At 43.9% G+C, this 17,528-nt stretch overlaps 1 long non-coding RNA gene across 16 annotated transcripts in view; it reads right to left on the bottom strand.

Annotated features, from left to right (window-relative positions):
- LOC307181408 overlaps positions 1–17,528 on the bottom strand; it is a 1,608,936-nt gene that overhangs the window by 1,295,335 nt on the left and 296,073 nt on the right. The gene's annotated exons all lie outside the window — the stretch shown is intronic.

The raw sequence follows: 17,528 nt of genomic DNA on the forward strand, positions 1-17,528 counted from the left end.
GCAGTGATAGGATTGGAGAGGTTTGGTGAGCAAATGAAGACCCTTTGAAGTCATATTGCATGGTACCCATTCCACGGGTTTCAACTACCCAGGTTTTAGGTATTCTTCCTTCAGCTAAAACATGCATGTGGAACCCAAGTATGATCAACCATGTGATCGGGAGACGTGTTCAAATATGTCTCAGTTTTCGTACCCTGGTACTCGGGTGCAACATTCCAGACGCTTTACTAACACTCTCCCGACTTGGAGAGTCAGTGTCTTTAACCTCCTGTTTGGCCCAGTTTGCAATTTCTGCGGAAGATGAACAGGAATAGCGAGAACCAATGAGAGACTAGCTGGAGGTGTCTGGACGGGCAAATTTAACTCTCATTTCCCACCAGGAAGAGGAATTAACCAAAGGCTCAGCGTGACGTGCCGGAACCAGATTAGGGCCTGAAGCCATCCTGTGGTGTTGCGGCCAGCTCACAAGAAAGCGAGTTGAAGAAAGGAGCTCAGGGGCACTGTAATTCACAAACCTGCAGAGTTATAAATGACAGCTATCGTCCAAAAATAGACTGAAGTAAGGCTGCCAAGAGGACTTGAAAGCGGGGCAGAATTGCAGGAAACCGATTTCAGGAGGTAGACTGGAATTGCATTGAAAGCATAGGAAAAGAGGCAGAACGTCCACAATGATGCACTTGGCCAAAAAGGGCGTATGCGTTTTTTCCTGAATATATTCAGGAAAAAACGCATACGCCCGTTTTGGCCAACCAAGCAAGCTTGCAAAGGAAATCTGCACTACAATGAAGTCTCACTTCCCCCCCCCCCCGGTCAAAAGGGCCATCTGAAAAAAGTGTAAAATCCAGAAAGGCAGGACAGGTCATGGAGAACTGGGAGCCTTGTTATGCTGATGGGTGGGATGTAAATTGCCAACAGACACTCGGGAGAAGTGTATGGTGTTTCCTGAAACATCTAAAAAACAAAGCAACAGAGCCTAGGGCACTTCCACTTATGGTCCTATAGCTTAGGGAAATTAAAATCAAAAAGACACAGCCACCCCAAAGTTTGGGACGCCTCTGTTTACAGGAACCTCGTTTACAGTACAAGTTCAACATCGCAGAAGGTGAAAAATGGATAAAGAAGTTCTGGTATTTACTTACAAAGCAATATCACTCAGCAATGAAATCTGTGTCATCAGGCCCTTAGCAGCACAATGAGTGGATTCAGGTATGATGAATCTAACTGAAATAAGTCACACAGAAATAGAAACATCATAAGATATCAGTAATACACGGAATGTAAACTTGGCTACACAGGAACTGAATTACAGAACAGAACAGGGTCTCAAATTTAGAAAACCAACTTATGCTTGCTTAAGGGTAAAGGTGATTTGGGGTGCTGCATAAAACCAGAGATTGAAATGAGCACAGATAAAGTTCCTTAAGCCAAATATGGAATAGACAAGAGCTACTCCTTGCTCAACGAAATGGACTCAACACCGCATATTAAACGCCTAAGAATGTACCTGACTAGTAAGTATCTTAAAACCTATGGATTGCTATGTCTCCGAAAGAGAATCAAGCATGTGTACAGGGGCATAAACGCAGCAGTGATAGGATTGGAGAGGTTCGGTGAGCAAATGAAGACCCTTTGAAGTCATATTGCATGGTACCCATTCCACGGGTTTCAACTACCCAGGTTTTAGGTATTCTTCCTTCAGCTAAAACATGCATGTGGAACCCAGAGTATGATCAACCATGTGAACGGGAGACATGTTCAAATATGTCTCAGTTTTCCTCCCCTGGTACTCGGGTGCAACATTCCAGACGCTTTACTAACACTCTCCCCACTTGGAGAGTCAGTCCCTTTAACCTCCTGTTTGGCCCAGTTTGCAATTTCTGCGGAAGATGAACAGGAATAGCGAGAACCAATGAGAGACTAGCTGGAGGTGTCTGGACGGGCAAATTTAACTCTCATTTCCCACCAGGAAGAGGAAATAACCAAAGGCTCAGTGTGCCGTGCCGGAACCAGATTAGGGCCTGAAGCCATCCTGCGGTGTTGCGGCCAGGTCACAAGAAAGCGAGTTGAAGAAAGGAGCTCAGGGGCACTGTAATTCACAAACCTGCAGAGTTATAAATGACAGCTATCGTCCAAAAATAGACTGAAGTAAGGCTGCCAAGAGGACTTCAAAGCGGGGCAGAATTGCAGGAAACCGATTTCAGGAGGTAGACAGGAATTGCATTGAATGCATAGGAAAAGAGGCAGAACGTCCACAATGATGCACTTGGCCAAAAAGGGCGTATGCGTTTTTTCCTGAATATATTCAGGAAAAAACGCATACGCCCTTTTTGGCCAACCAAGCAAGCTTGCAAAGGAAATCTGCACTACAATGAAGTCTCACTTCCCCCCGGTCAAAAGGGCCATCTGAAAAAAGTGTAAAATCCAGAAAGGCAGGACAGGCCATGGAGAACTGGGAGCCTTGTTATGCTGATGGGCGGGATGTAAATTGCCAACAACCACTCGGGAGAAGTGTATGGTGTTTCCTGAAACATCTAAAAAACAAAGCAACAGAGCCTAGGGCACTTCCACTTATGGTCCTATAGCTTAGGGAATTCAAAATCAAAAACACACAGCCACCCCAAAGTTTGGAACGGCTCTGTTTACAAGAACCTCGTTTACAGTACAAGTTCAACATCGCAGAAAGTGAAAAATGGAGAAAAAAGTTGTGGTATTTACTTACAAAGCAATATCACTCAGCAATGAAATCTGTGTCATCAGGCCCTTAGCAGCACAATGAGTGGATTCAGGTATGATGATTCTAACTGAAATAAGTCACACAGAAAAAGAAACATCATAAGATATCAGTAATACACGGAATGTAAACTTGGCTACACAGGAACTGAATTACAGAACAGAACAGGGTCTCAAATTTAGAAAACCAACTTATGCTTGCTTAAGGGGAAAGGTGAGTTGGGGTGCTGCATAAAACCAGAGATTGAAATGAGCACAGATAAAGTTCCTTAAGCCAAATATGAAATAGACAAGAGCTACTCCTTGCTCAACGAAATGGACTCAACACCGCATATTAAACGCCTAAGTATGTCCCTGACTAGTAAGTATCTTAAAACCTATGGATTGCTATGTCTCCGAAAGAGAATCAAGCATGTGTACAGGGGCATAAACGCAGCAGTGATAGGATTGGAGAGGTTCGGTGAGCAAATGAAGACCCTTTGAAGTCATATTGCATGGTACCCATTCCACGGGTTTCAACTACCCAGGTTTTAGGTATTCTTCCTTCAGCTAAAACATGCATATGGAACCCAAGTATGATCAACCACGTGAATGGGAGACGTGTTCAAATATGTCTCAGTTTTCCTCCCCTGGTACTCGGGTGCAACATTCCAGACGCTTTACTAACACTCTCCCCACTTGGAGAGTCAGTCCCTTTAACCTCCTGTTTGGCCCAGTTTGCAATTTCTGCGGAAGATGAACAGGAATAGCGAGAACCAATGAGAGGCTAGCTGGAGGTGTCTGGACGGGCAAATTTAACTCTCATTTCCCACCAGGAAGAGGAAATAACCAAAGGCTCAGTGTGCCGTGCCGGAACCAGATTAGGGCCTGAAGCCATCCTGCGGTGTTGCGGCCAGCTCACAAGAAAGCGAGTTGAAGAAAGGAGCTCAGGGGCACTGTAATTCACAAACCTGCAGAGTTATAAATGACAGCTATCGTCCAAAAATAGACTGAAGTAAGGCTGCCAAGAGGACTTGAAAGCGGGGCAGAATTGTAGGAAACCGATTTTAGGAGGTAGACTGGAATTGCATTGAATGCATAGGAAAAGAGGCAGAACGTCCACAATGATGCACTTGGCCAAAAAGGGCGTATGCGTTTTTTCCTGAATATATTCAGGAAAAAACGCATACGCCCTTTTTGGCCAACCAAGCAAGCTTGCAAAGGAAATCTGCACTACAATGAAGTCTCACTTCCCCCCGGTCAAAAGGGCCATCTGAAAAAAGTGTAAAATCCAGAAAGGCAGGACAGGCCATGGAGAACTGGGAGCCTTGTTATGCTGATGGGCGGGATGTAAATTGCCAACAACCACTCGGGAGAAGTGTATGGTGTTTCCTGAAACATCTAAAAAACAAAGCAACAGAACCTAGGGCACTTCCACTTATGGTCCTATAGCTTAGGGAATTTAAAATCAAAAAGACACAGCCACCCCAAAGTTTGGAACGGCTCTGTTTACAAGAACCTCGTTTACAGTACAAGTTCAACATCGCAGAAAGTGAAAAATGGATAAAGAAGTTGTGGTATTTACTTACAAAGCAATATCACTCAGCAATGAAATCTGTGTCATCAGGCCCTTAGCAGCACAATGAGTGGATTCAGGTATGATGATTCTAACTGAAATAAGTCACACAGAAAAAGAAACATCATAAGATATCAGTAATACACGGAATGTAAACTTGGCTACACAGGAACTGAATTACAGAACAGAACAGGGTCTCAAATTTCGAAAACCAACTTATGCTTGCTTAAGGGGAAAGGTGAGTTGGGGTGCTGCATAAAACCAGAGATTGAAATGAGCACAGATAAAGTTCCTTAAGCCAAATATGGAATAGACAAGAGCTACTCCTTGCTCAACGAAATGGACTCAACACCGCATATTAAACGCCTAAGAATGTACCTGACTAGTAAGTATCTTAAAACCTATGGATTGCTATGTCTCCGAAAGAGAATCAAGCATGTGTACAGGGGCATAAACGCAGCAGTGATAGGATTGGGGAGGTTCGGTGAGCAAATGAAGACCCTTTGAAGTCATATTGCATGGTACCCATTCCACGGGTTTCAACTACCCAGGTTTTAGGTATTCTTCCTTCAGCTAAAACATGCATGTGGAACCCAAGTATGATCAACCATGTGAACGGGAGACGTGTTCAAATATGTCTCAGTTTTCCTCCCCTGGTACTCGGGTGCAACATTCCAGACGCTTTACTAACACTCTCCCCACTTGGAGAGTCAGTCCCTTTAACCTCCTGTTTGGCCCAGTTTGCAATTTCTGCGGAAGATGAACAGGAATAGCGAGAACCAATGAGAGGCTAGCTGGAGGAGTCTGGACGGGCAAATTTAACTCTCATTTCCCACCAGGAAGAGGAAATAACCAAAGGCTCAGTGTGCCGTGCCGGAACCAGATTAGGGCCTGAAGCCATCCTGCGGTGTTGCGGCCAGGTCACAAGAAAGCGAGTTGAAGAAAGGAGCTCAGGGGCACTGTAATTCACAAACCTTCAGAGTTATAAATGACAGCTATCGTCCAAAAATAGACTGAAGTAAGGCTGCCAAGAGGACTTGAAAGCGGGGCAGAATTGCAGGAAACCGATTTCAGGAGGTAGACTGGAATTGCATTGAATGCATAGGAAAAGAGGCAGAACGTCCACAATGATGCACTTGGCCAAAAAGGGCGTATGCGTTTTTTCCTGAATATATTCAGGAAAAAACGCATACGCCCTTTTTGGCCAACCAAGCAAGCTTGCAAAGGAAATCTGCACTACAATGAAGTCTCACTTCCCCCCAGTCAAAAGGGCCATCTGAAAAAAGTGTAAAATCCAGAAAGGCAGGACAGGCCATGGAGAACTGGGAGCCTTGTTATGCTGATGGGCGGGATGTAAATTGCCAACAACCACTCGGGAGAAGTGTATGGTGTTTCCTGAAACATCTAAAAAACAAAGCAACAGAGCCTAGGGCACTTCCACTTATGGTCCTATACCTTAGGGAATTTAAAATCAAAAAGACACAGCCACCCCAAAGTTTGGAACGGCTCTGTTTACAAGAACCTCGTTTACAGTACAAGTTCAACATCGCAGAAAGTGAAAAATGGATAAAGAAGTTGTGGTATTTACTTACAAAGCAATATCACTCAGCAATGAAATCTGTGTCATCAGGCCCTTAGCAGCACAATGAGTGGATTCAGGTATGATGATTCTAACTGAAATAAGTCACACAGAAAAAGAAACATCATAAGATATCAGTAATACACGGAATGTAAACTTGGCTACACAGGAACTGAATTACAGAACAGAACAGGGTCTCAAATTTAGAAAACCAACTTATGCTTGCTTAAGGGTAAAGGTGAGTTGGGGTGCTGCATAAAACCAGAGATTGAAATGAGCACAGATAAAGTTCCTTAAGCCAAATATGGAATAGACAAGAGCTACTCCTTGCTCAACGAAATGGACTCAACACCGCATATTAAACGCCTAAGAATGTACCTGACTAGTAAGTATCTTAAAACCTATGGATTGCTATGTCTCCGAAAGAGAATCAAGCATGTGTACAGGGGCATAAACGCAGCAGTGATAGGATTGGAGAGGTTCGGTGAGCAAATGAAGACCCTTTGAAGTCATATTGCATGGTACCCATTCCACGGGTTTCAACTACCCAGGTTTTAGGTATTCTTCCTTCAGCTAAAACATGCATGTGGAACCCAAGTATGATCAACCATGTGAACGGGAGACGTGTTCAAATATGTCTCAGTTTTCCTCCCCTGGTACTCGGGTGCAACATTCCAGACGCTTTACTAACACTCTCCCCACTTGGGGAGTCAGCGCCTTTAACCTCCTGTTTGGCCCAGTTTGCAATTTCTGCGGAAGATGAACAGGAATAGCGAGAACCAATGAGAGGCTAGCTGGGGGTGTCTGGACGGGCAAATTTAACTCTGATTTCCCACCAGGAAGAGGAAATAACCAAAGGCTCAGTGTGCCGTGCCGGAACCAGATTAGGGCCTGAAGCCATCCTGCGGTGTTTCGGCCAGCTCACAAGAAAGCGAGTTGAAGAAAGGAGCTCAGGGGCACTGTAATTCACAAACCTGCAGAGTAATAAATGACAGCTATCGTCCAAAAATATACTGAAGTAAGGCTGCCAAGAGGAGTTGAAAGCGGGGCAGAATTGCAGGAAACCGATTTCAGGAGGTAGACTGGAATTGCATTGAAAGCATAGGAAAAGAGGCAGAACGTCCACAATGATGCACTTGGCCAAAAAGGGCGTATGCATTTTTTCCTGAATATATTCAGGAAAAAACGCATACGCCCTTTTTGGCCAACCAAGCAAGCTTGCAAAGGAAATCTGCACTACAATGAAGTCTCACTTCCCCCCGGTCAAAAGGGCCATCTGAAAAAAGTGTAAAATCCAGAAAGGCAGGACAGGCCATGGAGAACTGGGAGCCTTGTTATGCTGATGGGCGGGATGTAAATTGCCAACAGACACTCGGGAGAAGTGTATGGTGTTTCCTGAAACATCTAAAAAACAAAGCAACAGAGCCTAGGGCACTTCCACTTATGGTCCTATAGGTTAGGGAAATTAAAATCAAAAAGACACAGCGACTCCAAAGTTTGGGACGCCTCTGTTTACAAGAACCTCGTTTACAGTACAAGTTCAACATCACAGAAAGTGAAAAATGGATAAAGAAGTTGTGGTATTTACGTACAATGCAGTATCACTCAGCAATGAAATCTATGTCATCAGGCCAGTAGCAGCATAATGAGTAGATTCAGGTACGATGATTGTAACTGAAATAAGTCACACAGAAAAAGAAACATCATAAGATATCACTAATACACGGAATGTAAACTTGGCTACACAGGAACTGAATTTCAAAACAGAACAGGTTCTCAAATTTAGAAAACCAACTTATGCTTGCTTAAGGGGAAAGGTGAGTTGGGTTGCTACATAAAACCAGAGATTGAAATGAGCACAGATAAAGTTCCTTAAGCCAAATATGGAATACACAAGAGCTACTCCTTGCTCAATGAAATGGACTCAACACCGCATATTAAACGCCTAAGAATGTACCTGACTGTAAGTATCTTAAAACCTATGGATTGCTATGTCTCCGAAAGAGAATCAAGCATGTGTACAGGGGCATAAACGCAGCAGTGATAGGATTGGAGAGGTTCGGTGAGCAAATGAAGACCCTTTGAAGTCATATTGCATTGTACCCATTCCACGGGTTTCAACTACCCAGGTTTTAGGGATTCTTCCTTCAGCTAAAATATGCATGTGGAACCCAGAGTATGATCAACCATGTGATCGGGAGACGTGTTCAAATATGTTTCAGTTTTCGTACCCTGGTACTCGGGTGCAACATTCCAGACGCTTTACTAACACTCTCCCCACTTGGAGAGTCAGCGCCTTTAACCTCCTGTTTGGCACAGTTTGCAATTTCTCCGGAAGATGAACAGGAATAGCGAGAACCAATGAGATGCTAGCTGGAGGTGTCTGGATGGGCAAATTTAACTCTCATTTCCCACCAGGAAGAGGAAATAACCAAAGGCTCAGTGTGCCGTACCGGAACCAGATTAGGGCCTGAAGCCATCCTGCGGTGTTGCGGCCAGCTCAAAAGAAAGCGAGTTGAAGAAAGGAGCTCAGGGGCACTGTAATTCACAAACCTGCAGAGTTATAAATGACAGCTATCGTCCAAAAATAGACTGAAGTAAGGCTGCCAAGAGGACTTGAAAGCGGGGCAGAATTGCAGGAAACCGATTTCAGGAGGTAGACTGGAATTGCATTGAAAGCATAGGAAAAGAGGCAGAACGTCCACAATGATGCACTTGGCGAAAAAGGGCGTATGCGTTTTTTCCTGAATATATTCAGGAAAAAACGCATACGCCCTTTTTGGCCAACCAAGCAAGCTTGCAAAGGAAATCTGCACTACAATGAAGTCTCACTTCCCCCCGGTCAAAAGGGCCATCTGAAAAAAGTGTAAAATCCAGAAAGGCAGGACAGGCCATGGAGAACTGGGAGCCTTGTTATGCTGATGGGCGGGATGTAAATTGCCAACAGACACTGGGGAGAAGTGTATGGTGTTTCCTGAAACATCTAAAAAACAAAGCAACAGAACCTAGGGCACTTCCACTTATGGTCCTATAACTTAGGGAAATTAAAATCAAAAAGACACAGCCACCCCAAAGTTTGGAACGGCTCTGTTTACAAGAACCTCGTTTACAGTACAAGTTCAACATCGCAGAAAGTGAAAAATGGATAAAGAAGTTGTGGTATTTACTTACAAAGCAATATCACTCAGCAATGAAATCTATGTCATCAGGCCCTTAGCAGCACAATGAGTGGATTCAGGTATGATGATTCTAACTGAAATAAGTCACACAGAAAAAGAAACATCATAAGATATCAGTAATACACGGAATGGAAACTTGGCTACACAGGAACTGAATTACAGAACAGAACAGGGTCTCAAATTTAGAAAACCAACTTATGCTTGCTTAAGGGGAAAGGTGAGTTGGGGTGCTGCATAAAACCAGAGATTGAAATGAGCACAGATAAAGTTCCTTAAGCCAAATATGGAATAGACAAGAGCTACTCCTTGCTCAACGAAATGGACTCAACACCGCATATTAAACGCCTAAGAATGTACCTGACTAGTAAGTATCTTAAAACCTATAGATTGCTATGTCTCCGAAACAGAATCAAGCATGTGTACAGGGGCATAAACGCAGCAGTGATAGGATTGGAGAGGTTCAGTGAGCAAATGAAGACCCTTTGAAGTCATATTGCATGGTACCCATTCCACGGGTTTCAACTACCCAGATTTTAGGTATTTTTCCTTCAGCTAAAACATGCATGTGGAACCCAGAGTATGATCAACCATGTGATCGGGAGACATGTTCAAATATGTCTCAGTTTTCCTCCCCTGGTACTCGGGTGCAACATTCCAGACGCTTTACTAACACTCTCCCCACTTGGAGAGTCAGCGCCTTTAACCTCTTGTTTGGCCCAGTTTGCAATTTCTGCGGAAGATGAACAGGAATAGTGAGAACCAATGAGAGGCTAGCTGTAGGTGTCTGGACGGGCAAATTTAACTCTCATTTCCCACCAGGAAGAGGAAATAACCAAAGGCTCAGCGTGCCGTACCGGAACCAGATTAGGGCCTGAAGCCATCCTGCGGTGTTGCGGCCAGGTCACAAGAAAGCGAGTTGAAGAAAGGAGCTCAGGGGCACTGTAATTCACAAACCTGCAGAGTTATAAATGACAGCTATCGTCCAAAAATAGACTGAAGTAAGGCTGCCAAGAGGACTTGAAAGCGGGGCAGAATTGCAGGAAACCGATTTCAGGAGGTAGACTGAAATTGCATTGAAAGCATAGGAAAAGAGGCAGAACGTCCACAATGATGCACTTGGCCAAAAAGGGCGTATGCGTTTTTTCCTGAATATATTCAGGAAAAAACGCATACGCACTTTTTGGCCAACCAAGCAAGCTTGCAAAGGAAATCTGCACTACAATGAAGTCTCACTTCCCCCCGGTCAAAAGGGCCATCTGAAAAAAGTGTAAAATCCAGAAAGGCAGGACAGGCCATGGAGAACTGGGAGCCTTGTTATGCTGATGGGCGGGATGTAAATTGCCAACAGACACTCCGCAGAAGTGTATGGTGTTTCCTGAAACATCTAAAAAACAAAGCAACAGAACCTAGGGCACTTCCACTTATGGTCCTATAGCTTAGGGAAATTAAAATCAAAAAGACACAGCCACCCCAAAGTTTGGAACGGCTCTGTTTACAAGAACCTCGTTTACAGTACAAGTTCAACATCGCAGAAAGTGAAAAATGGATAAAGAAGTTGTGGTATTTACTTACAAAGCAATATCACTCAGCAATGAAATCTGTGTCATCAGGCCCTTAGCAGCACAATGAGTGGATTCAGGTATGATGATTCTAACTGAAGTAAGTCACACAGAAAAAGAAACATCATAAGATATCAGTAATACACGGAATGGAAACTTGGCTACACAGGAACTGAATTACAGAATAGAACAGGGTCTCAAATTTAGAAAACCAACTTATGCTTGCTTAAGGGTAAAGGTGAGTTGGGGTGCTGCATAAAACCAGAGATTGAAATGAGCACAGATAAAGTTCCTTAAGTCAAATATGGAATAGACAAGAGCTACTCCTTGCTCAACGAAATGGACTCAACACCGCATATTAAACGCCTAAGAATGTACCTGACTAGTAAGTATCTTAAAACCTATGGATTGCTATGTCTCCGAAAGAGAATCAAGCATGTGTACAGGGGCATAAACGCAGCAGTGATAGGATTGGAGAGGTTCGGTGAGCAAATGAAGACCCTTTGAAGTCATATTGCATGGTACCCATTCCACGGGTTTCAACTACCCAGGTTTTAGGTATTCTTCCTTCAGCTAAAACATGCATGTGGAACCCAAGTATGATCAACCATGTGATCGGGAGACGTGTTCAAATATGTCTCAGTTTTCGTACCCTGGTACTCGGGTGCAACATTCCAGACGCTTTACTAACACTCTCCCGACTTGGAGAGTCAGTGTCTTTAACCTCCTGTTTGGCCCAGTTTGCAATTTCTGCGGAAGATGAACAGGAATAGCGAGAACCAATGAGAGACTAGCTGGAGGTGTCTGGACGGGCAAATTTAACTCTCATTTCCCACCAGGAAGAGGAATTAACCAAAGGCTCAGCGTGACGTGCCGGAACCAGATTAGGGCCTGAAGCCATCCTGTGGTGTTGCGGCCAGCTCACAAGAAAGCGAGTTGAAGAAAGGAGCTCAGGGGCACTGTAATTCACAAACCTGCAGAGTTATAAATGACAGCTATCGTCCAAAAATAGACTGAAGTAAGGCTGCCAAGAGGACTTGAAAGCGGGGCAGAATTGCAGGAAACCGATTTCAGGAGGTAGACTGGAATTGCATTGAAAGCATAGGAAAAGAGGCAGAACGTCCACAATGATGCACTTGGCCAAAAAGGGCGTATGCGTTTTTTCCTGAATATATTCAGGAAAAAACGCATACGCCCTTTTTGGCCAACCAAGCAAGCTTGCAAAGGAAATCTGCACTACAATGAAGTCTCACTTCCCCCCCCCCCCGGTCAAAAGGGCCATCTGAAAAAAGTGTAAAATCCAGAAAGGCAGGACAGGTCATGGAGAACTGGGAGCCTTGTTATGCTGATGGGTGGGATGTAAATTGCCAACAGACACTCGGGAGAAGTGTATGGTGTTTCCTGAAACATCTAAAAAACAAAGCAACAGAGCCTAGGGCACTTCCACTTATGGTCCTATAGCTTAGGGAAATTAAAATCAAAAAGACACAGCCACCCCAAAGTTTGGGACGCCTCTGTTTACAGGAACCTCGTTTACAGTACAAGTTCAACATCGCAGAAGGTGAAAAATGGATAAAGAAGTTCTGGTATTTACTTACAAAGCAATATCACTCAGCAATGAAATCTGTGTCATCAGGCCCTTAGCAGCACAATGAGTGGATTCAGGTATGATGATTCTAACTGAAATAAGTCACACAGAAAAAGAAACATCATAAGATATCAGTAATACACGGAATGTAAACTTGGCTACACAGGAACTGAATTACAGAACAGAACAGGGTCTCAAATTTCGAAAACCAACTTATGCTTGCTTAAGGGGAAAGGTGAGTTGGGGTGCTGCATAAAACCAGAGATTGAAATGAGCACAGATAAAGTTCCTTAAGCCAAATATGGAATAGACAAGAGCTACTCCTTGCTCAACGAAATGGACTCAACACCGCATATTAAACGCCTAAGAATGTACCTGACTAGTAAGTATCTTAAAACCTATGGGTTGCTATGTCTCCGAAAGAGAATCAAGCATGTGTACAGGGGCATAAACGCAGCAGTGATAGGATTGGGGAGGTTCGGTGAGCAAATGAAGACCCTTTGAAGTCATATTGCATGGTACCCATTCCACGGGTTTCAACTACCCAGGTTTTAGGTATTCTTCCTTCAGCTAAAACATGCATGTGGAACCCAAGTATGATCAACCATGTGAACGGGAGACGTGTTCAAATATGTCTCAGTTTTCCTCCCCTGGTACTCGGGTGCAACATTCCAGACGCTTTACTAACACTCTCCCCACTTGGAGAGTCAGTCCCTTTAACCTCCTGTTTGGCCCAGTTTGCAATTTCTGCGGAAGATGAACAGGAATAGCGAGAACCAATGAGAGGCTAGCTGGAGGAGTCTGGACGGGCAAATTTAACTCTCATTTCCCACCAGGAAGAGGAAATAACCAAAGGCTCAGTGTGCCGTGCCGGAACCAGATTAGGGCCTGAAGCCATCCTGCGGTGTTGCGGCCAGGTCACAAGAAAGCGAGTTGAAGAAAGGAGCTCAGGGGCACTGTAATTCACAAACCTGCAGAGTTATAAATGACAGCTATCGTCCAAAAATAGACTGAAGTAAGGCTGCCAAGAGGACTTGTAAGCGGGGCAGAATTGCAGGAAACCGATTTCAGGAGGTAGACTGGAATTGCATTGAATGCATAGGAAAAGAGGCAGAACGTCCACAATGATGCACTTGGCCAAAAAGGGCGTATGCGTTTTTTCCTGAATATATTCAGGAAAAAACGCATACGCCCTTTTTGGCCAACCAAGCAAGCTTGCAAAGGAAATCTGCACTACAATGAAGTCTCACTTCCCCCCAGTCAAAAGGGCCATCTGAAAAAAGTGTAAAATCCAGAAAGGCAGGACAGGCCATGGAGAACTGGGAGCCTTGTTATGCTGATGGGCGGGATGTAAATTGCCAACAACCACTCGGGAGAAGTGTATGGTGTTTCCTGAAACATCTAAAAAACAAAGCAACAGAGCCTAGGGCACTTCCACTTATGGTCCTATACCTTAGGGAATTTAAAATCAAAAAGACACAGCCACCCCAAAGTTTGGAACGGCTCTGTTTACAAGAACCTCGTTTACAGTACAAGTTCAACATCGCAGAAAGTGAAAAATGGATAAAGAAGTTGTGGTATTTACTTACAAAGCAATATCACTCAGCAATGAAATCTGTGTCATCAGGCCCTTAGCAGCACAATGAGTGGATTCAGGTATGATGATTCTAACTGAAATAAGTCACACAGAAAAAGAAACATCATAAGATATCAGTAATACACGGAATGTAAACTTGGCTACACAGGAACTGAATTACAGAACAGAACAGGGTCTCAAATTTAGAAAACCAACTTATGCTTGCTTAAGGGTAAAGGTGAGTTGGGGTGCTGCATAAAACCAGAGATTGAAATGAGCACAGATAAAGTTCCTTAAGCCAAATATGGAATAGACAAGAGCTACTCCTTGCTCAACGAAATGGACTCAACACCGCATATTAAACGCCTAAGAATGTACCTGACTAGTAAGTATCTTAAAACCTATGGATTGCTATGTCTCCGAAAGAGAATCAAGCATGTGTACAGGGGCATAAACGCAGCAGTGATAGGATTGGAGAGGTTCGGTGAGCAAATGAAGACCCTTTGAAGTCATATTGCATGGTACCCATTCCACGGGTTTCAACTACCCAGGTTTTAGGTATTCTTCCTTCAGCTAAAACATGCATGTGGAACCCAAGTATGATCAACCATGTGAACGGGAGACGTGTTCAAATATGTCTCAGTTTTCCTCCCCTGGTACTCGGGTGCAACATTCCAGACGCTTTACTAACACTCTCCCCACTTGGGGAGTCAGCGCCTTTAACCTCCTGTTTGGCCCAGTTTGCAATTTCTGCGGAAGATGAACAGGAATAGCGAGAACCAATGAGAGGCTAGCTGGGGGTGTCTGGACGGGCAAATTTAACTCTGATTTCCCACCAGGAAGAGGAAATAACCAAAGGCTCAGTGTGCCGTGCCGGAACCAGATTAGGGCCTGAAGCCATCCTGCGGTGTTGCGGCCAGCTCACAAGAAAGCGAGTTGAAGAAAGGAGCTCAGGGGCACTGTAATTCACAAACCTGCAGAGTTATAAATGACAGCTATCGTCCAAAAATATACTGAAGTAAGGCTGCCAAGAGGACTAGAAAGCGGGGCAGAATTGCAGGAAACCGATTTCAGGAGGTAGACTGGAATTGCACTGAAAGCATAGGAAAAGAGGCAGAACGTCCACAATGATGCACTTGGCCAAAAAGGGCGTATGCGTTTTTTCCTGAATATATTCAGGAAAAAACGCATACGCACTTTTTGGAAAACCAAGCAAACTTACAAAGGAAATCTGCACTACAATGAAGTCTCACTTCCCTCTGGTCAAAAGGGCCATCTGAAAAAAGTGTAAAATCCAGAAAGGCAGGACAGGCCATGGAGAACTGGGAGCCTTGTTATGCTGATGGGCGGGATGTAAATTGCCAACAGACACTCGGGAGAAGTGTATGGTGTTTCCTGAAACATCTAAAAAACAAAGCAACAGAGCCTAGGGCACTGCAACTTATGGTCCTATAGCTTAGGGAAATTAAAATCAAAAAGACACAGCCACCCCAAAGTTTGGAACGGCTCTGTTTACAAGAACCTCGTTTACAGTACAAGTTCAACATCGCAGAAAGTGAAAAATGGATAAAGAAGTTGTGGTATTTACTTACAAAGCAATATCACTCAGCAATGAAATCTGTGTCATCAGGCCCTTAGCAGCACAATGAGTGGATTCAGGTATGATGATTCTAACTGAAATAAGTCACACAGAAAAAGAAACATCATAAGATATCAGTAATACACGGAATGTAAACTTGGCTACACAGGAACTGAATTACAGAACAGAACAGGGTCTCAAATTTAGAAAACCAACTTATGCTTGCTTAAGGGTAAAGGTGAGTTGGGATGCTGCATAAAACCAGAGATTGAAATGAGCACAGATAAAGTTCCTTAAGCCAAATACGGAAGAGACAAGAGATACTCCTTGCTCAACGAAATGGACTCAACACCCCATATTAAACGCCTAAGAATGTACCTGACTAGTAAGTATCTTAAAACCTATGGATTGCTATGTCTCCGAAAGAGAATCAAGCATGTGTACAGGGGCATAAACGCAGCAGTGATAGGATTGGAGAGGTTCGGTGAGCAAATGAAGACCCTTTGAAGTCATATTGCATGGTACCCATTCCACGGGTTTCAACTACCCAGGTTTAAGGTATTCTTCCTTCAGCTAAAACATGCATGTGGAACCAAGAGTATGATCATCCGTGTGAACGGGAGACGTGTTCAAATATGTCTCAGTTTTCGTACCCTGGTACTCGGGTGCAACATTCCAGACGCTTTACTAACACTCTCCCGACTTGGAGAGTCAGCGCCTTTAACCTCCTGTTTGGCCCAGTTTGCAATTTCTGCGGAAGATGAACAGGAATAGCGAGAACCAATGAGAGACTAGCTGGAGGTGTCTGGACGGGCAAATTTAACTCTCATTTCCCACCAGGAACAGGAAATAACCAAAGGCTCAGCGTGCCGTGCCGGAACCAGATAAGGGCCTGAAGCCATCCTGCGGTGTTGCGGCCAGCTCACAAGAAAGCGAGTTGAAGAAAGGAGCTCAGGGGCACTGTAATTCACAAACCTGCAGAGTTATAAATGACAGCTATCGTCCAAAAATAGACTGAAGTAAGGCTGCCAAGAGGACTTGAAAACGGGGCAGCATTGCAGGAAACCGATTTCAGGAGGTAGACTGGAATTGCATTGAAAGCATAGGAAAAGAGGCAGAACGTCCACAATGATGCACTTGGCCAAAAAGGGCGTATGCGTTTTTTCCTGAATATATTCAGGAAAAAAACGCATACGCCCTTTTTGGCCAACCAAGCAAGCTTGCAAAGGAAATCTGCACTACAATGAAGTCTCACTTCCCCCCGGTCAAAAGGGCCATCTGAAAAAAGTGTAAAATCCAGAAAGGCAGGACAGGCCATGGAGAACTGGGAGCCTTGTTATGCTGATTTGCGGGATGTAAATTGCCAACAACCACTCGGGAGAAGTGTATGGTGTTTCCTGAAACATCTAAAAAACAAAGCAACAGAGCCTAGGGCACTTCCACTTATGGTCCTATAGCTTAGGGAATTTAAAATCAAAAAGACACAGCCACCCCAAGGTTTGGAACGGCTCTGTTTACAAGAACCTCGTTTACGGTACAAGTTCAACATCGCAGAAAGTGAAAAATGGAGAAAGAAGTTGTGGTATTTACTTACAAAGCAATATCACTCAGCAATGAAATCTGTGTCATCAGGCCCTTAGCAGCACAATGAGTGGATTCAGGTATGATGATTCTAACTGAAATAAGTCACACAGAAAAAGAAACATCATAAGATATCAGTAATACACGGAATGTAAACTTGGCTACACAGGAACTGAATTACAGAACAGAACAGGGTCTCAAATTTAGAAAACCAACTTATTCTTGCTTAAGGGGTAAGGTGAGTTGGGGTGCTGCATAAAACCAGAGATTGAAATGAGCACAGATAAAGTTCCTTAAGCCAAATATGGAATAGACAAGAGCTACTCCTTGCTCAACGAAATGGACTCAACACCGCATATTAAACACCTAAGAATGTACCTGACTAGTAAGTATCTTAAAACCTATGGATTGCTATGTCTCCGAAAGAGAATCAAGCATGTGTACAGGGGCGTAAACGCAGCAGTGATAAGATTGGAAAGGTTCGGTGAGCAAATGAAGACCCTTTGAAGTCATATTGCATGGTACCCATTCCACGGGTTTCAACTACCCAGGTTTTAGGTATTCTTCCTTCAGCTAAAACATGCATGTGGAACCCAGAGTAT

This window comes from Stenella coeruleoalba (assembly GCF_951394435.1).
Source record: "Stenella coeruleoalba genome assembly, contig: scaffold_69, whole genome shotgun sequence".
Taxonomy (NCBI): Eukaryota; Metazoa; Chordata; class Mammalia; order Artiodactyla; family Delphinidae; genus Stenella; species Stenella coeruleoalba.